Source organism: Micromys minutus (genome assembly GCF_963924665.1).
Source record: "Micromys minutus genome assembly, chromosome: 8".
NCBI lineage: Eukaryota > Metazoa > Chordata > Mammalia > Rodentia > Muridae > Micromys > Micromys minutus.
Genome location: NC_137977.1, coordinates 62,657,162 through 62,675,844, shown reverse-complemented (window position 1 = coordinate 62,675,844; position 18,683 = coordinate 62,657,162).

The following is an 18,683-nucleotide window of genomic DNA, read 5'->3' as shown; positions in this document are numbered from 1 at the left end:
ATAAGTGGGGTTCTGGGGATGAGCATTGAATCATTCCTTGAATAGCTAGTTTCAGGACAGTCCACAGTCATGCAGCAAACCCTCAACTGAGCTGAGAGATCACTAAATAAAGAAGGAATGGGAGGTGGGGCAGTAAAAAACAGAAACAGTCCTTCCTTTGACATTTTTACTGAGGAAAAAACCCTGCCTTAGAAAATTCTTCCAGCATAAGTCAATCTTTTGCTACCATGGTCAATTTTGGATACTTTGGGTTTTGTTTTTACTTCTTATCTCCTTGTAACTCTGTGAGGCCTTTGAAAGTCTTAAATCCTTGCAGCAAGGCCCTTATTTGCAGGAGAAATGGGGAGAGTTTTATTATTCTTCTCCTTGTGGGGAGTCAGATGACTTGTCCTGATTCACACAGAGATCATAGCCTCTGTAAGACCCCTGGTTGGCAGAATGTGAGACTAAAAAATTTGTTTGAACTTGTCCAAACAAAGTCTTAACTTCCCGACAAGCAATTAGAACTTGGGGTTATGTGTTGAGGTAGACTTCAGACTGTTTTAATGGCATTCAGAGACATGGGTCTCCAACCAATTGGCATTCAGGAAATGTTTATCAATTCTGACAGCCACAAGTTCCACCCTGGCCAATTTTAGCTCCTATGACTGGAAATGACTTAGATATTTGAAATTCTGTAAAACACAGGCTAGTTTTGAAATGGAGCCACAGAATTACAATGGTATTCTAGCTTAGCTCTTAAGCATTTTAGGTCAAAATCCTTTCTGTTCTGAATGGGGAAAGCTTCCCTGAAAGGATGGGTGATAAATTTTCAATAAATCTAGTAGGTGATGGGAAATGAGAGAATTTATTTTAATGATTTATGAACCTGAGTGAAATGATATTTTCATTGCTGTCCACTTTCCATAATTTTTCTCTTTCAAAATCCCTTTAATGTCTTTTTAGGGAAATAAAAGAAAGGATTTTTCATCCTTTGTGGGGAGGGGACCTCCAAGTGAACACAGGACATACTGTCTGCACATATGTAATCTATTCACACATGTAACTATGTAAGGGTTACTGCTTTGGTATCAATAGAGAAGTTGCTACTTTAGTGCATATATTTTTATATGTTTCCTGTTTTAGAGACTTTCTTAAAATGTATATTTAAATAGACTTTAAATAAAGGAGGGGAGGCAACTTCATTCATTATCCTCTATTTCCTCATTAATCCACATTGACATTGTAGCCTTAGTTTTCACCTGGATACACAGGGAATAGGACAGGTTCACATTTATGCTTAATATAGTTGAGCACTGACTTTGGGGTTATTTTTCTTTTTACCGTCTAAACATAAGAGTTCTTACATGCTTTTCCCAATAGTTCTGGAAGCAAATATTAAAATATTTATTTAAAAGTAAATATAACTGGTTTTAAGTGGAATAAGTAGCCTGGGTAAAAGTAAGCACATGGACACTCAAAGCCTAGGTAGCCTTTTCTGATATTTACCTTTTACTGTGTCCATCAAAAAGCCTCTGTCACTCTAGATGTGATAACTGGGAACAGTGACTTTCATAAATAGCCTAGAGGCAAATGTACTTCTGTGAATCTGAGTCATTGGTTAAAGTGCAACAGGCCTCATAGCCACTAGAAAAAAGACATCATCCTGAAAGTTATATCTAAAATGTATACTAAAGAAATGAAGTAGAAATGCATGTGAAGATTCATACAATACAGTTAATAAGCATACACTAAAGACAAAAGCAAGTCGTGGAAGAAATAAGGAACAAATGACTACAACAGAGTGAGATTTAAAGAAGACCTCCATAGTACTTTCTCTGTTCAAAGAATCTGCTCAAGGGTTTAAGGTTGAGGCCAGAAGTGCCCTTGACCAATGTCATAGGTTCATGTAGACACTCAAAGGCATGTTTGTAGTGTGTTAGCAATTTAAATTGTAACCTTGTTTTTATCCCATGGCCTCTTTCAAAGTCTTGGTGTTGAATGGGTCCTACTTCCTTCCCCCTTTACAAACCTCCCCATTCTTCTCTACTGTTCTTCAGCATTTCCTCTGGTCTAACTTTCCCTAGGACTCTTGGTCCCTCTCTTGCCTTGAGTATGCCCCCTCTTTACTGTGCTCATATCCTCTTCTTTCTTTTTTATAACCTCTTTAACAACAAAAATAAATTTAATTGATAGTGAAAACATAAACCAGCAAAATCTATGCTGAAAAGACATAAATTTCATTTCCTAGCAACAAATAGATTTCTATTGTACTTGCAAATTCTGTTGTACTCCAGAGTGCAAAAAAAAAAAAAAAAAAAAAAAAAAAAAAAAAAAAAAGAGCATATTATTTCCCAGGCCTCTAAGCATACACAGGGACAAATATAGTTAGAATGAGATCATTCATGGCAATCACACTGCATGCTGCTACCCTATGCTTGAGAAGAAGCCTAAGAGAAGTAAGACATACTGACCCTTCCTTTATTTACCACAGAGGAACCCTGACTTACAACTGAAAACTCTGATTAGTTGTGCTTATGTTGACTCTAGTAAATTTTGGAGAAGAAAAAAAGCATCCCCTTAATTGAATCAGATCTGTTTCCCCGAATTGAACATCAGTTATAGATATAATGAAAGCTTTGAAAGTGAGGTGCTTGATTATAGTTAGCTGGGGAAGATACAGGGGACTTACAGATATATCATTCACAATGCTTCTGAAAGCTCTGCTAGAAGGCTACTGAGGTGGTTTCATATGAAGCCCCAAGAGACTCATTGTCATTTAGCTCAGATTTGTATTTCTTCTTTGTCCCTGTTTCTGTCTCCATAGCTACCTGTCTTCTGACCCTTCCATCTATGTAGCTCATTTTAATGTCTCATTATATCTTTCTATGTTCACTCTGGTTTAGAAACACCATTCTTAGCCTAAAAAATTTAATCATAGCACAGAGCCCATAGTAGAATTCTAATAATCCTATGAAAAATAAATAAACAAAATCAAAGTTGGTTTAATGTGATAAGAGCATCTAGAATTGAAATAGAAATTTTGGGTTAAATCCCGTATTTCCTAGTAACTAACCAGCAACTCAAATAAAAATGCTTAACCTTTCATAAATCCAGTTTAAGACATACTGCATTCAAAGTTAAGTACTTTTACTTCAGGTTTTATAGCAATGCCAGCACACTCGAACACTGCTGGTGACATAAGGTTCTTTTTACAGATAAGAGATGTCAGTGAACAGGGGTCAAAGGACTTAGGAATTAGGACTGAATTGCAATAAAGTAAAAGGCACAAAATTGTATATTTCCCCCACTGCACATTAAACAACCCATTCAAAAGTTTCTACAACAGACAAACATAAGGAGTTACTCCAAAAGCACATGACTTGAGGCAGTAAAGAACAAATGTGTTACAAAACAAAACAAAGAAGACTGAGACTCTTCCCCCTTATTTTTTTTTCTGCTTCTGTTCTAATTCTGTTCTCTCTATCTCAATCCTGTTATCTACTGAAAGTTTTCTTTTAAACAGACTGTTGAGCACCTCATTGAGAACTTTTGATTCCACAGGTCAGAGTGAGGCCTGTGAATGTGAATTGTTGGAATGTTCCCAGAGTAGGTTGCTGCTGCTGCTGCTACTGTGAGTACAGCGTTTGGCGGGCCTTTGTTCTAGTATAGTCTGATCAAGTGAACAGCCCAATATCCCAGGTAAACGGCCTAAAGAATCCAGTTCCTTCAGGGAGGAACTACATAGTGAGGCAAAGAGAAAATGTTCACCAAGAAACTGCATGGAATGTTCAGAGATCCTTGAAGGAAAGGAGCAGACCTACTTTTGCATAATACCTCTTAAAATAATTGCTTTTCTGCATTATGCTGGATGCTTTGAAAACAGACATTCTTTATAACTTTAAAAGTCAAATGGCTGAAAAAAAATAAAAAGAAAGTTACTTTGAAAGCTCACAGCCCAGGCATTTTAAATTTTGGTGAGCATTCATGATGATTTTCCTCCACCACAGCTGTGAGAATAATTAAAGATTACATTTTTATTTAATCATTTTCAGATATGAATATACTTTCCCTTTCCCCCATCACCACTCTAAGCCATTTAAAATACAGAATTGAATCTGCAGCTCTGAGCATTATCATTAGAGAACAAATAGATTTATTTCAATTTTGTAAACTCATTAAAGTGATTTAAGAAATATTTTATTTAATTCCTGTTTCCTAAATTAAATTTTCATAGTGAATTGGTTCTTTGTGTATCACAAGGTTCTTCTCGGGTACCTGAATAGTGAGGAAATTCTATTCCTTGACTAAAAACAAATCTGAAATTTGATATCTTATTTGAAACCAAGACTTGGTAGAGATTGGCACAAGTGGGAACTCTAGGAAATCTGAGAAGCTTGCAACTGTATCACAAAACGCTAGAAGGGACTATAGTGGTCATTTACTTCCACACCATTTAAAAGGAGGAAACCCATGGTCCTAGGAAAAAATGCCAGAGTCTCAGATTACATAGTCAATGTACTTCCTAGAAATATATTCCAGGCTGTCTCCTTCATAATCAAGACAACCTTTCCAGCTGGCCATGTTGCCTCTTTGAAGAACCACCAGGATGCAGTGTTGTTAGCTGGGCTTAATGGCTTGTCCTTATTCTGGTTTTGACTCAAAATTCCAAGACTCTGGGGAGAAATACAGTACCACAGAACTGCTTACAAGCAGCCTGAAGACAGGACCTGGGCAGAAGTCACTCATTTAACATCTCCTCCTCAGAAACTGAGTCTAAGAGTCTCAGAAACTGAGAAGTTACATCATACTTCAATAAAACGAACTGAGATGCTTAAAATTAGAAAGGGGATAGAAGAGAAAGGTGTAAATACAAACCATACGTCTAACTGCATAGCTTGGCTAAAAGCATGTTTCTTTGTACTATGAAATGGGATGTTAATTTTAATGTTTTGAAGGCTTGAAGATAGCTGGGTGAATTTTTCTCTTTCTTCACCAAATATTAAAATTCTCTTTGCAAGTCATACCCTATTCCCAGAACTCCTCATGGAAAAAAGGGCAGAGTGTAGCAGGCTTAGATCCATATAACACTTCTTCCTCTCTATGGCTACCCCAAACAGGCTGGCATTCCTGGCAGGCTTGAGCTTAGCCCTGCCAAACCAAAGGGAATGGTTTCCACTGTTTCCTCAGAGTGGGCCTGGGCAGCTGCTCAGATTGATTCCAGCTGTGCTGTGGCTGTCTGGCCAAGCCTCCTGTACTTACAGTGTTCTCTCAAGCAGCCTGACACCTCATCTCTGCTCGCTCTTTGTTTCTGTGCTAGCCACCTTGCCCATCTTGTTGGCCCATATTCCATTTTTTTTTCTTATCATGTTTCTCATTTCTCCCTTCCATTCTGTCCTGTCTTTTATCTTTCCTCCGCTCCCCTCCTTCTTTCCTTTCTTCCCTTCCTTTCCTTTTCCTGCTTCCTTTCTTCCTTCTTTCCTTCCTTTTGTTCAATGAAAACCTCATATAGCCCAAGTTGGCCTCTATCTTTCCATAGAGCCAAGGCCAGCCTCAAAGCTGTGGTCCCCAAACTGCCACCCAAGAGCTGCAATTAGGTATATCTGCTACTCCATGTAGCACATTCTCCTCCTCCACAGTTTGAGTCCCACCATGCTGTGGAGCCATCAAATTTCATCCCCTCTCCACTTGGTTCCTCTAACATCCATTGTCTTCTCTTCCCAGACCCTGTTCCTATTATCACACCAGAGGAAAGTGTTCATCCTTGCTTCAGCATCTTGCACAAGTGCAAGCCAGATTGAGCAAGCTGGTACTAACCACCTTGGTCCTTTGTGGCTAGAAAATAAGAATGTATCCATGTGTATTGAGCAGTTTTGTCAGGGATTCCTTGTCCAGTATTCAAGAGCAGATCCTTAATTTGCTGGAGAATCGCAGACAAATAGTCAATTTGCTCTCAAAGACTCTTGACTTAAGCTGTCTGTGAGTTTCTCCTCTGGCCATAGCCTTGGAAAGTGATTGCCCGTCATCTCTAATGTTAGAGTAAACAGTGGTCTGCTCAGCATCACATGTTTATTTTCCACACTGGCACTTGCTAGGTCACGTGGTAGCCATTTAATTTCCACGACTGACATTCCACAGGTCTGGGATTTCATTCCTCTGGGAGTAGTTCAAATACTTGTGGTTTTAATTCAGAGGGGGAAATATATATATGTATGTGTTTTTAAAAAGAAATGAATACAAAGCATCCCCAGAACTCTGTTCACAGCATCTCTGGCCAAACTCTGTAAGTCCATCCTTGGCTCTCAACTAAGTACCTACTGAGACAGAGACTCAGAAAGGGGAGAATCCACACTTTCCAGGGAGCTTACCAGACTGTGCTCTTTGAATGGATTTCTGTGCTCCATGCTTGGACATTCTTTTTACTTTTTTTAAAATTTATTCATCAATGAAAAAGTATAAGATGGTTCTATACTGGGATATGAGAAAGCTCTGAACTTTTGGGGTGAAGAAACTGATATACCTTTTATCTAAAATTCCCAAGCTGATTTCAAAAGATGGATGAGAAGAAATCTCTTTTTTGAAGAGATTGGGTTTTTGATGCATCCCCAAGAGTGAAGACTTCTAAGGATTCATGAGGTGACAATGACAGGGCCGGCCCCAAACTGACTGATGAGGAGAAAAGTTAATAATCTGCATCGTGTCCATCCCAAGTATCTCCTCTTTGCTACCTCTTTGACTCCCAGTCGAGTTTTTTATGATCTTCCAGTTGCCTAGAGAATTCCCCATGTGTTTCATAGGTCATAAGAATGTCCCTTTTTAGCCATCCCCTGACTCTACAACAAGTCTAATTTCTCCTAACTTTTTGTTATCTTCTGAAGAAGGTAAATTCAGTAACATGTAACCATGTAGAAATTTTATTCTGATGAAGACCAAGTTTCCAATTATAGAACTATCATTAAGCTAAATTCTGTTAAGTCCAACAGGAAACTTTCTGTTAGTCGTCCATGACTGAAACAAAAACCTGTTTTCCCCTGAGAGCCTACTCTTCTGACTATCTGGAGCACAAGAGGAAAAAGGTTAAATTACAGGTCTACAATGAATTGGGGCCTTGGAATGGAGCCCTGGAAAGGCCCTGAAAGGTCAACTAAACATTAAATATACAACACAGGGTCTCTCAAAGCCTGAGGCTCAACAGGATCACTTCAGTCTGTCAGACCCAGGGAATGGCTTTATGGCATCTTGTTCACACATTGATTTTGCTGCTGTCTTCTGATCACATTCTAAGGTGGCTCAATTCTATTTTTTGGCATCCCTAGAAACAATGTCAGAAACAAACTACCAGGTCATGCAACTTTTGCCTTTTTCCTCACACTTCTGCCAAGGGCACAACTAATGAAGCAATGACAGCCCAATCATAAGACATCTGTACATAAAAACATGTCTTCACGAGATGCCTGGATATAAATGTTCTTCACATATACTGACCCTAACTTATAAGGTAACAATTAGAAAATTAACTTTCCCAGAGATAAGAGGAGCTAAAGAGTTTTAGATAAATTAACACATTATATGCTAAGTTATTTGGGTAATTATTCCTAACTTTGTCAGTGGGAGTGATGTTTTCTAACACATTATTTATAATATTTGTGTCTATGAACGTTGTACTTCAGTCAATCCCCCCCACCCCATCCATCCCTCTCTCTCTTCCTCCTCAGCTCCCTCCCTATCTCTTTCTCCATCTTTCTCAAATTGCAGGTCAATAATGGCTTAAGAGAAAAATCAATACTGCTGTCAATTTTAATTTATGAAATAAAGAGGTAATTATCAAATAAAATATGTAAATTGTTTGATAAGCATGACAAATCATTTGTAATATGGTTAATATCACTTGCAGTTGGTTCCCTTATTACAATATAGACAATGAGCTGAAAATAATTATAACTTGGAGATTTCCTTTGTTTTTGGTTTTTTTTTTAACCTCACAAAAGAAATTATTTTCAAGTGTTCTCTGAGAAGGTCTGTAGTTATCTGAGATTACTTAGGAACTCGGGCCCACATTAGGTAGATTTAAATAAACTAGGTTGGCTAAACTAAAGCCATCAATTTTCTTTACTTTTTTTTGCTAGAGTTTCTATTGCTATGATAAAATGACATGACAAAAAAAAAAAAAAAAAAAAAAAAAAAAAAAAAAGAGAGAGAGAAGAAAAGTTTTCTTATAGATAACATGTCCCAGTCATAGTCTATCATCAGAAAAAGTCAGGGCAGGAACTCAAGGCAGGAACCTGGAGGCAGGAGCTGAAGCAGAGGGCATGGAGGATCTCTGTTTATTAGCCTGCTTATAACTTGTTCAATATGCTTTCTTTTACTGTCGTGGACCAGTCTGGGGGTAGAACCACCCACAATGAGCTGGGTCCTTTCACATCAATCTTTACTCAAGAGAGTGCCTTAAAGACTCATCTTCAGAAGAACCATGTGGAAACATATTCTCAATTAAGATTCTTCCTTCCCAAATGGCCTCAGTTTGTGTCAAGCTGGAACAAAACTCTAGCTAGCATTATATTCATTTAAAATGTAAGTGTAAAGTGTAGCAATCAGTATCACACCAGAAGATCCCCTCTGAGAGAACTATACAGGCCTTGGGTGCTTGCAAAGTCCACTGTGACCATTATTACCACGTGGGTCTTATGAAATACCCATTTCCCCCTCATCAGTATCCAAGGAGACTGGTGCTCATGTGTGCCAGGTAATTGAACAGCATAAATAATTTACTCAAGGTCACCACCCCCTCACCTTCTTAAGGAACTGTAATCTGAACAGTGCCAACTAGCCCTACCGTCTGAGCCTGCCTTTCCTACAGTGTGCTTTTCACGTCTCTGTTCTGTGGTTAGAGGTTGATGGTGGTAGAAAAAAATGTGAATAGCCTAAGTCTGCTGAACTAATAGTTCCTAGTCCTAGGGATGCCTGTATCTCGTGACCAGCCTCTGCTGAAATCTCACTAAAGCAGTGCCAGGACCTTGGTGCTTAGGTCTTTGAAAACCAGCACATCGCCACAGCATCCAGTTTAACACCAGATTTCTTACTTTCTCAAGGGCTCAGCTGTATATATCTGGACAAGTTGTTTATATTTTGTCTTAACTGGCCTTTAAGTGTCTTTTTGTTTAAGGGCCTTGTTTTATGCTTTTCCGAGATACCATCAATGTAAATCATATCGACATCTTATTTAAATGTCCATATTAATAACCATCTTTTTATTGGTTGCTATAGAATCCAGCTTTGATGTATCATCAACTTGGCTCTTTACAGTTTGGAAATGAGTTGGTAACTCCCGAATCCTTTGACTTGCATGACATAAGAGGGAAAGGTGCTTTCAAAAAAATCATTAGTAATGTGACTGGATCAAGTTCAGAGCGCTGATAGAAAGTGGGGCTTGAGCCTTGATGTGAGTTCTTCACACCCAGGCCCTAAATTTCTCTCAGCTGGCTTGTTCTCACATGATCAGAGATAAGCAGCAAACCTCAGCCATCGTTAGTGAAATATGTCTGTTACCCACACATGCTCTCGAGGTACAGTTCTGGCTAGATTGCCCCCCATTGCTTTTGTCAGCGTAGAAGGCAGTATTTTAATCTCTGTAGAAGTAAGGCCAAAAAAAGAAAGAAACAAGAGGTTTGTGGGGCTTCCATGTGCCCATTTTACCTTTTCTTCCTCTGTCAAAGGGCAAAGCAAAAACCCCTGTCATTCTGGGACAATTTTTACAGCCAAAGCAATAAACCTCCATGGCTTCCCGAGGTATGTGCGGTACTGTGTCTTAGAAGTAAAAGAGGCGGTAATGATATGTTGGAGAAAATGACACCTTGGGCTGGGGGACCAGCATGGAGATAATTTCCCATAATACAGTCAGCCGCCGTCTGCAGAAATGAAAGTAGATTGCAGTGAGACTCACATCTCCAGAACTCCATTTTTATACAAATGGTATGAAAGGGATGGTCGTAGAGATAGCCAAAGACTCAGGGTTCCACCGTGGCTGCCTCAGGTTTGGTCAGAAGTAATTTAGAAGTGTGTAAGTAGAAGAGACACAATGGAAGGGAAAGGTGACGAGCAGAGATAAGACTGATTCATAAATTGAAAGATGCGGGATCCCCCCCCCCCCCCCCCGTGGAATAATGCATTCTGTAAAGAAACAAATTCATCCTCAAGGACGCCAAAGGAGTGCCACATTTTAGATACTGAACATGAAAACTCCTGAAAGAATATGGCCAAAGTGCTTAGCAAAGGGGTTAATCTTTTATTCTTTTTTTTAAAATTCCAAGTATTGAAGCTGCAGTTGGCTCTGAAAACAAAAATATATTCTTAGAAGTATGAACAAGAGAACATTAAGAAATAATAATCTAGGGAGACAGACAGCATGCTTTTTATGTCCCCCAGACCAGAAAGGAAAGAAGGGCAAATCACAAAAACTGAACACAGACTCAGTGTCTCTGCATGAGGCTTGTTGTATATGATGCTGACAGAGCAGGCTTGGGAGAGGGGAGAAGGGAGGGCGGGGCCTGGAAAAGCTAATGGTTTCTATAACAAACCAGTAGCATTTGGCGAGAGCAGTTCTAGCATTAAGGGATCATCTGTTTTCTCCGTTTGTCTAAATCTACATAGATGACAAGTTGCCCTGAAGCAAACTTGGGAAGTGGGAGGGCAATGGCTTTAGGGCCTTATGAAGCTGTCAATCACCAGACACGCAGAGCCTCTCTGTAAGTGTAACTTGTGGAGGAAAGGCAGGAATGCAGGGCATGTGCTGCCAACCCTCCAGCCACCTATAGTTCAGTCAGAAAGGTTCAGGATGGTCTACCTAGGAAGGGGAAAGAAATTCTCAATAGTGCCATAAAATCGCAAGAAAGGATTTCTACTAATTTCCAGAGCAAATAGATACTATGAAAGATTTAACTCTTTAAAAAGCTTTGTCAATCTTTCTTTCATCATTAAAAATAACCAGAGGTAGTTTTTATGATTACCCTATTATTTTTTTCATAACTTAAAAAAAATCTAAGATAACAGGTAAGCAGGAGCTGCAGAGAGAAGCATAGGACATACCATAGCTCTGGAATTCTGTGTGTGCTGTGCCTTGTCAAACAAGATGGTGGATGACAGAAGGTAAGTGAAACAGGTGATAAATACAGTGGGATTCTGACTCACTGCTGACCCAGGGCCTAAGGTCCTTTGAGCCTAACAAGGGCCCTTTGGGGAAGAGAAGGCAGATCATTACCTATGTTCATTTCTACAATAGAAATTACTGAGCCTCTTTCCTCTAAAGATAATCTGGTGAAGTCAGGAGTAAAATTAAGGTCTCTTTACTACCAGCTAGGACTTCCAACTCTTGAAAGGGAAACATAAGAACATAGTCCACAAACACAGCCCTGGCCCAGGTGTGCTCCCATTCCCTAGCATAGCCAAGAACTTCTTATAAGCTGAATAGCTGAGGAGCTCTAGACTGAGCCAGGAAGAAAAGGAATAACTGACCCTACAAGTTATCATGGTGTGTGTGTGTACAGTGTGTGTGTGTGTGTGTGTGTGTGTGTGTCTGTGTGTGTGTGCAATATACTTACCTTCCCCAGATCCTCTCAGATCCTCCCTACTTCCCTACCCACTCAACTCCATGGCCCTTCTTTCTCTCTTTAGAAAGCAAATAAAAAAACTAAACCAAACCAGCAAATCAGAATTAAAAAAAAAAAATGAAAAGAAAAAAATAACAAAAAGAAAAAGTGCATGCATGTATACACAGGCACACACTCACAAATACACACACACACACACACACACACACACACACACACACACACACCTTAAAAACACAAAACCAGAAAGCATAACATACAAGCAAAAGACCAATAAGACAAAAACTGCCCAAACAAGGCAAGATGAGACAAAATGTCTATAAAAATAACATTGGATTCATTTTGTATTAGCCATTGCTTCATGGTGGATCTTCAACTTTTTGTTGCAAAATAATTTTAGACTTACATTGCAGTTGATGCAGGAAAAAAAATCCAAGATGCATTCTCTCCTGTTACATCTCCTATAAGCACAGTGCAAATATCAAAGCTTAGACGTGAACAGTGGTAGTTTCATTCTCTCTAACTGATTTGTACCTCTCTGGGTTTTGTTAATTAATACCACCATTTGTGTTCTAGAATCTAATCCAGGATCCTACACTGCACCAAGTTCTCACTGTTGCTAGGTCTGTTCTAATCTGTGAAAACCTTGCATTCTTTTCTTGGATTTCTTGACCCGGAAATTTTAAAAAGACTATTGTACATTAGTTTGATATGATGTCCCACTAGATTATCAGCCTGGGTTTTGTTTGCAGAGGAAGACAGTTTTTTTTACTCATTGAATCAGATCAGTAATTCAAGGCACTGGGTAATGCTGCAAGTTTTAGGGGACATAACAATTAGAAAAACAAACGGAGATCCTCGCCACTGTGGCATGTATATTCTCCTCAGTAGACACAGGTGGTAAACTCAAACCTACAGTAACCTGAAGTGGACAGGTGAAATAGATAAAATGGAGAAGCTGGAGATCAGCTTCCTTCAGAAGGCCGGCGTTCATTAGGCTGACAGGAAGGTTGCAGACCATCACTACAGCTTTTCCATATTAAAGAACATGCTAGAACTTTTCTTCCAGAATCTTACTGCTGTGGTGAGTTCATGTGACTTGTCCCTTAGCAACAAACATAGAGAAAGTCGCTAGATATCATGAGGCATGTAAAGCAGATTTAAAGATTTTTAACATTTTAAACATATTTGAGCAAAAAATATTTAAAAAATAATGTTAGTCATGCTTTCTTTATCTTGTTATCTGCACCCCACCCCTGAAAATGGTGGAAATCTTACTAACATGTAGAAATATTATTTGGGCAGGTGGTTTTTCATGAGTACTCAACACTCTTCATAGTCACGCCACCTAATTATATGCATAAGACATAAACATACTAACGTCGTTACAGCTAAGGGTTCGTACCTTTGAAGCTGTGGTTATCAGGGTAAATACTGAGCTGAGTGTATTGAATACCTGTTCCTTCAGGCCAAAGAGAAGAAATAGAATCCATAATTTAAAAAACAAAACAAAGAGGACACGTGGGGGGGAAACCATGGCTCCAACCACATATGTAGCAGAGAATGGCATTGTCTGGTATCAATAGGAGGAGAAGCCCTTGGTCCTGTGAAGGTGCATTTCTGTCCAGTGTAGGGGAATGCCAGGATTTTGAGGTGGGAGTGGGAGGGAGGACCATCATCATAAAAGCAGGGGTAGGGGGAACGGAAGGGGGGAACCAGGAAAGGGGATAACATTTAAAATATAAATACAAAAACTATACAATAAAACAAAACAAAACAAAGCAACAAGAACAGAACAAAATGAAACAAAAAAAAATGCCACACAACATGTAATTTTGCATGAGAACATTGCCTTTTGAATTAAGGAGAGTGTGAAGTCAGGACAATGGCCAGGCCTCCTTAGTCATGACACCAATTTGAAGAATGAGCAAGCCAGTATGTAGACTGTCACAGCCACTGAGAGATTTGTCAGTCACACCAGTGATTGTGTCCTTTCATTGTCAGTTTGTCTAGGGACAAGCATTTAATATCCTGCCAAAAATTCTAACTGTTCAATTCACAAAATCCTGACAGCACAAACACAGGCCTCTCCTGTTAGGTCACTTGTCAGACCTGAAGCTGATACTGTGGGTCTACTTCCGTTTGGTCCTGCTTATGTTCTTGCTTTGCTCCAAGTCCTGGCCTTTCTTCTCTGTACTCTTAACCCCATTTCCTAACTCCATGGTGTTGAGCTCCCATTCACTCCTCATTTGGTAGCTTCGCTACACTCTTCCTGGCCCCAGAGTCATGAAAACTACAGTGTTTATTCCAATGTGTGGTCATCTGCTCTAGGCATATGGTTACCATCACTGGGAACAGTAATCACTTATGGAATGTGAGCTAGTCGATGGATCCAGCAACCATTTCTGTACACCTACTATGTGCCATTGTAACCACAGTAATACAACCACAAAATAAAAGTGGTAATGTTGAAGAGCAGTTTTGGTCCTGTGATCTTCTTCTTCATCATTTATTTAATTGAGAATGCATTGCTGGATAGCAACACAATCATCATGATTAGGGATGAAGACACAAGGAATTAGCTGTGTGGACCTTTTGGGACAACCACAACAATACGATAGAAGAGAAAGGTACTGAGTGTTAGAGCTTGAGACATAATGAAATGAAACTTTGGAAGGCGTCTTGAACTATACCCATAGAAATCAAACACTGGGGGAACATCATAAAACCAAAAAAGACTTCAACTATGAAGGTGTTTCTCAATATCTGTGATAGAAACCTGACCCTCAGCAGTATTCAAAAGTAGACTAAACAGAATTCTCAAGAGATAAACTGAGGAGAACAGTTTGGCATGAGCTGAAGAATGGGCCTGTTTTATGTCATTCCAGCTCAAGTCATAAAAATTTACATAACCAGGGATTTTTGTTTTTCAAGCCCTTGTAGCAAAATAACACAGTGCCCACATGTGACATATGACTGTAAAATGTCTTAGACTCATCTCTGTCAGCTTCGTGTGCCTTAACAGTAGCTAATCTCTACTTAAGTGGACTCTCTGGGGAAAAAGAAATTGTATAAAGCTACCTCTGGAAACACCACAGGAACTAGAAGTAAGTTGAAAACATTCTAAGTGCTCAGTAAGTACGTCCTGATAAATGCTGGGTTTGTTTAAAGCAAATTCCTGTCTACGCAGTCTGCTAAACTCTGAAGAATGACTATATGTCTTTTCTTCAAAGTGTAGAAAAAGAAAAACACCACACGTAATTAAATATGTATATAAGCACAAAGCAAAACACAAAAACAGGGACCAGAGGTGAAGAGCTGGCTCATCAGATAAAGGTGCTTACTGTTGCAGACCTAGTGACCCACATAAATTTCTGGAATCCTCATAAAGGTGTAAGGAGAGAACCAATTCCACAAAGTTGTCCTCTGACTTCCAAATGTGAGAAATACTTTTTGAGTTCCCACATCTACATCATGAACAACACACACACACACACACACACACACACACACACACACTTATTTTATTTATTTTTAGGTATAAATACTGAGGACTAATAATAATGGTATACAATGCAAGAGAGATCAAAATTCATCTCTGAATCATGAAAAACCACATAGTATAACACTATCTATGCAACCAAAGTAAAGTCATTGTTCCATAAACAACTGGAGCCAAGTGACAGATTTTGTCTTACCTCCAGGAAAAAGTGACCTTCCTGATTATTTTTATCCTGTTTTCTCTTGAGATGTCAACAGGATCATTTGAAACTTAAACATGTGCTGTGTGGTATATTTGGAAGCGCACATATACAATGATGAGCAGTATGGCCCAGGCTTGAGAGCAGTGAGCAAGTGGTAACAAGACTGACATCCTGACATTTCATCTGCTTGGATAATTATGACAAGACAGTTGGGAGCCACCACGGGTCAGGCTGGCCAAGGGTAAAGCTTTATGTGGCAGGTGAAGTTGGATGGTCAGGCATGGACCCTGCAATGAGAAATCCAGCATCAGGAAGGTAAGACCACCAAAGACAAGCAAAGGAGAGTCACTAAAAAGAGCTCAGAGGGTCTTTATCTATGTCTCCTCTTATTTGACTGGGCTGTGTATGTATGTGCACAATTATGCTTGCATGTGCACAAAATGGAAAACTTGGAAAGCAATAGTTCTCACTGACAGATAGAAGGACGGTATGAGGGTGTAAGTCTTGCTCCCAGGAGAATTCTTAATATAAATATTTTCAGTGCCACACCTTAATGAATTAATGAGAATGGTCTGAACCCATTCCCAGGGCTCTGTCCTAAAAGTTCTACTACCAAGCTCTGCTCTCCTAAAAGGAGGAATCTCGGATGTCTTTAAAAGGATCTTTCCAATAGTTCCCAACTGATTTCTGAATGTCACTCCTCTGTCATGAGACTTTTTTTAAACACAGGAATATCTTACAATAAGCTTTGAACTGTCACTTATACATGAATAGAGGGGCTCTCCAAATCTTTCCTTATAGAGGAAAAATCAGGCAACTGGAATTGGAAGATGAGATGGTAATACACACATGGCCTGCCTTCCCTGTCCTTTCCAAAAGCCAATGTCTTCTTTCCACAACCCTGCAAGACCACCAGAGTGCTTTGGGTTAGTTCTTCTGGAAACTGACTTTGAGTGAAGATGAAGACAGTTGGTGGTCGGGCCCTCCATTTTTTTATGGGACAGCCTTGAAACAGCCATTCAGCCTTCCATAGATCTCTCGGCTCCATGAGTAAGGGTGATTTACAAGGCCTTCTCTGGGGAACTATTGTAGTTGCTTGCTGTTGTGGGAGGGAAAGTCCATTTTCTTCAGGAGTTTGGCCCCTGGAAGGTTGTCCACACTCCAGCAGATAGTTCCACATCCAGGCACATATGGCCAGTGTTAATTGGACTGAAAAAGAAAAAATAAGTTATGAAGGAGATGTAAGGAATAAGGCTCTGGAAGGACTGGAAGGCAAGGGTGAGGAATGGATGTGACTAAAATATACCATATACATATATGAAATTTTCAAAGAGTAAATGCACTTAAAATAGTTATTGGCTTATCACATTTTTAACCAACTGGTTTGCTGATTTTAAAAAAAAATGTATTTTCTTTAAATTTACGTCAGAGGGAAGGTGCTAAATAGAAAATTTTAAACCTAGATAAATACATAACATGTAGGCCATTGATGAGTACTAAGAAGAAAATAAAAACAGTCGAATTAGAGAGACTAATAAAGGTATGTGCTTCTTTTGGCAATATAGTCAAAGAAGGGATCTTTGTAAGACAATTGTTTGGGCATGTAATCATGGTAGCTATTAAAAGACAAGGCTCTAGACAAGTGTTGTGATGAGGTATAACTAGAGTCCAGATGTACCAGGCAGGTGTGGCAGCTCACCTATAGAGTTTTCGACCATATGCAGTCATGTCAGAATGGGCATTCTTATGTTCCTTCCTTCAGCTAGTGTGCTATAGTATAGACCAGTTACTACCCATAAGCATTGGACACACACTCTAGTGTTCCTTACAGACAGAAAGTTCTCATACCAGATCCAAGCACAGGGTATAGAGATCTCACATAGGAAAGCATCTGAAGACTGAGTGAAGAAGCCAAGGCTGCTAGGGCATCGGCTGTAAGAAATGATTTTTGGGTTTTGTAGGCAGGCAAAGAGATCAAGAGCAAGAACAATGAAATGACCATGCAAGGAAAGATCAATAAGACAAGCTATGGTGTGGCCAAATATTGGTGGCACTGACAGAGAAAACCCACAATGTATTACACAGTTCATTTTTAAAGTGCTACGTTGAACTAATATGTATTAGACTTTCCCTGGCTATGGTAACATTGAGTTATATATTTGGAATACCATTTGGAACAAACTTGAATTCTATTCCTAAGCACAGCTTGCTGCTATATGGATATTATCCCCATCATTTTATTGGTCTGTCATTTTCCATGACTAGTGTGTGGGAAAACCACCGTCCTAAAGATTGATGTCTACACATGACTTCCCACTATACCGTGGCTGCTGTGACCATGATAACATTACTTTTAATTGCCTGTCTTGTCTGGTAGACCTGCATCCAGTTTCTCCTTGTCAAAAGCAGCAGTCTCAAAACTTTCCATGCCTTTCATCATTCTCTCTCACTGGTTGAAAACTTTCCAAAAATTGGCAGATGAGACGGACCATCAGGTAAAATCACTTGCTCCAAGCTTAACGACCTAAGTTTGACCCCAAGTCAAACTGGTGCAGAAAACTGACTTCTGCAAGTTGTCCTCTGACCTCAACACATGCTCCCCAAATAAATAATGAATAAAAAATGTAATAAAAATTTAAAGCTTCCCTAAAAGCATAGAGAAACAGGAATGGACCATTCTTCTTAGCCTCCCACTAGAGCCATCCAGTCATCTCAGACAGAAAGCACTCCCTGGCTCCCTTTTCCTAAGACTGACAGCTCCCACATGTACCTGAATTTCCTTGCTGGATTAGAATTAAATAATATATATCATCTTATGACTTCCAGCTCTGCCATTTATAAGTTGTATAGTCCTGGACCAGTGACCATACTTTATGGAGCTAAGAAGCCAAGACTTTAACAATACATCCTAAATTTAGACATGTTAAACTATAGAAGAACAAAAAGGCCAACATCCATTGTAAAATGCCATCAATTTAAAATGGATACACCCACTCCAGAATGTTGAAATCGTAAACTGTTTGGTTTTGGAATTTATAAAACACATAGAGTTTTTTCCCCTAAGACTTAGTTCCTGCCTAATAAAGAGGTTATGATGGTAAATAGGAAAACATGAAGAATATAAATCTGATTGTGCAAGCCACCTATAATGTAAAAAAAAAAGAGAAGTTCTGATGTCTTCATATTTTTATTTCTAAAAAGAGCCCTTTTTCAGCTTTCTATATATATTTAATATTTATATCAGTGGTTATCAACCTTCCTAATACTGTGACCCTTTAATACAGATCTTTAAATAGTGGTGACTCACAATTATAAAGTTACTTACATTGTTATTTCTTAGTGTAATTTGCTATAGTTATGAACTGTAATGTGAATATCAGATATGCAGAATAACTGA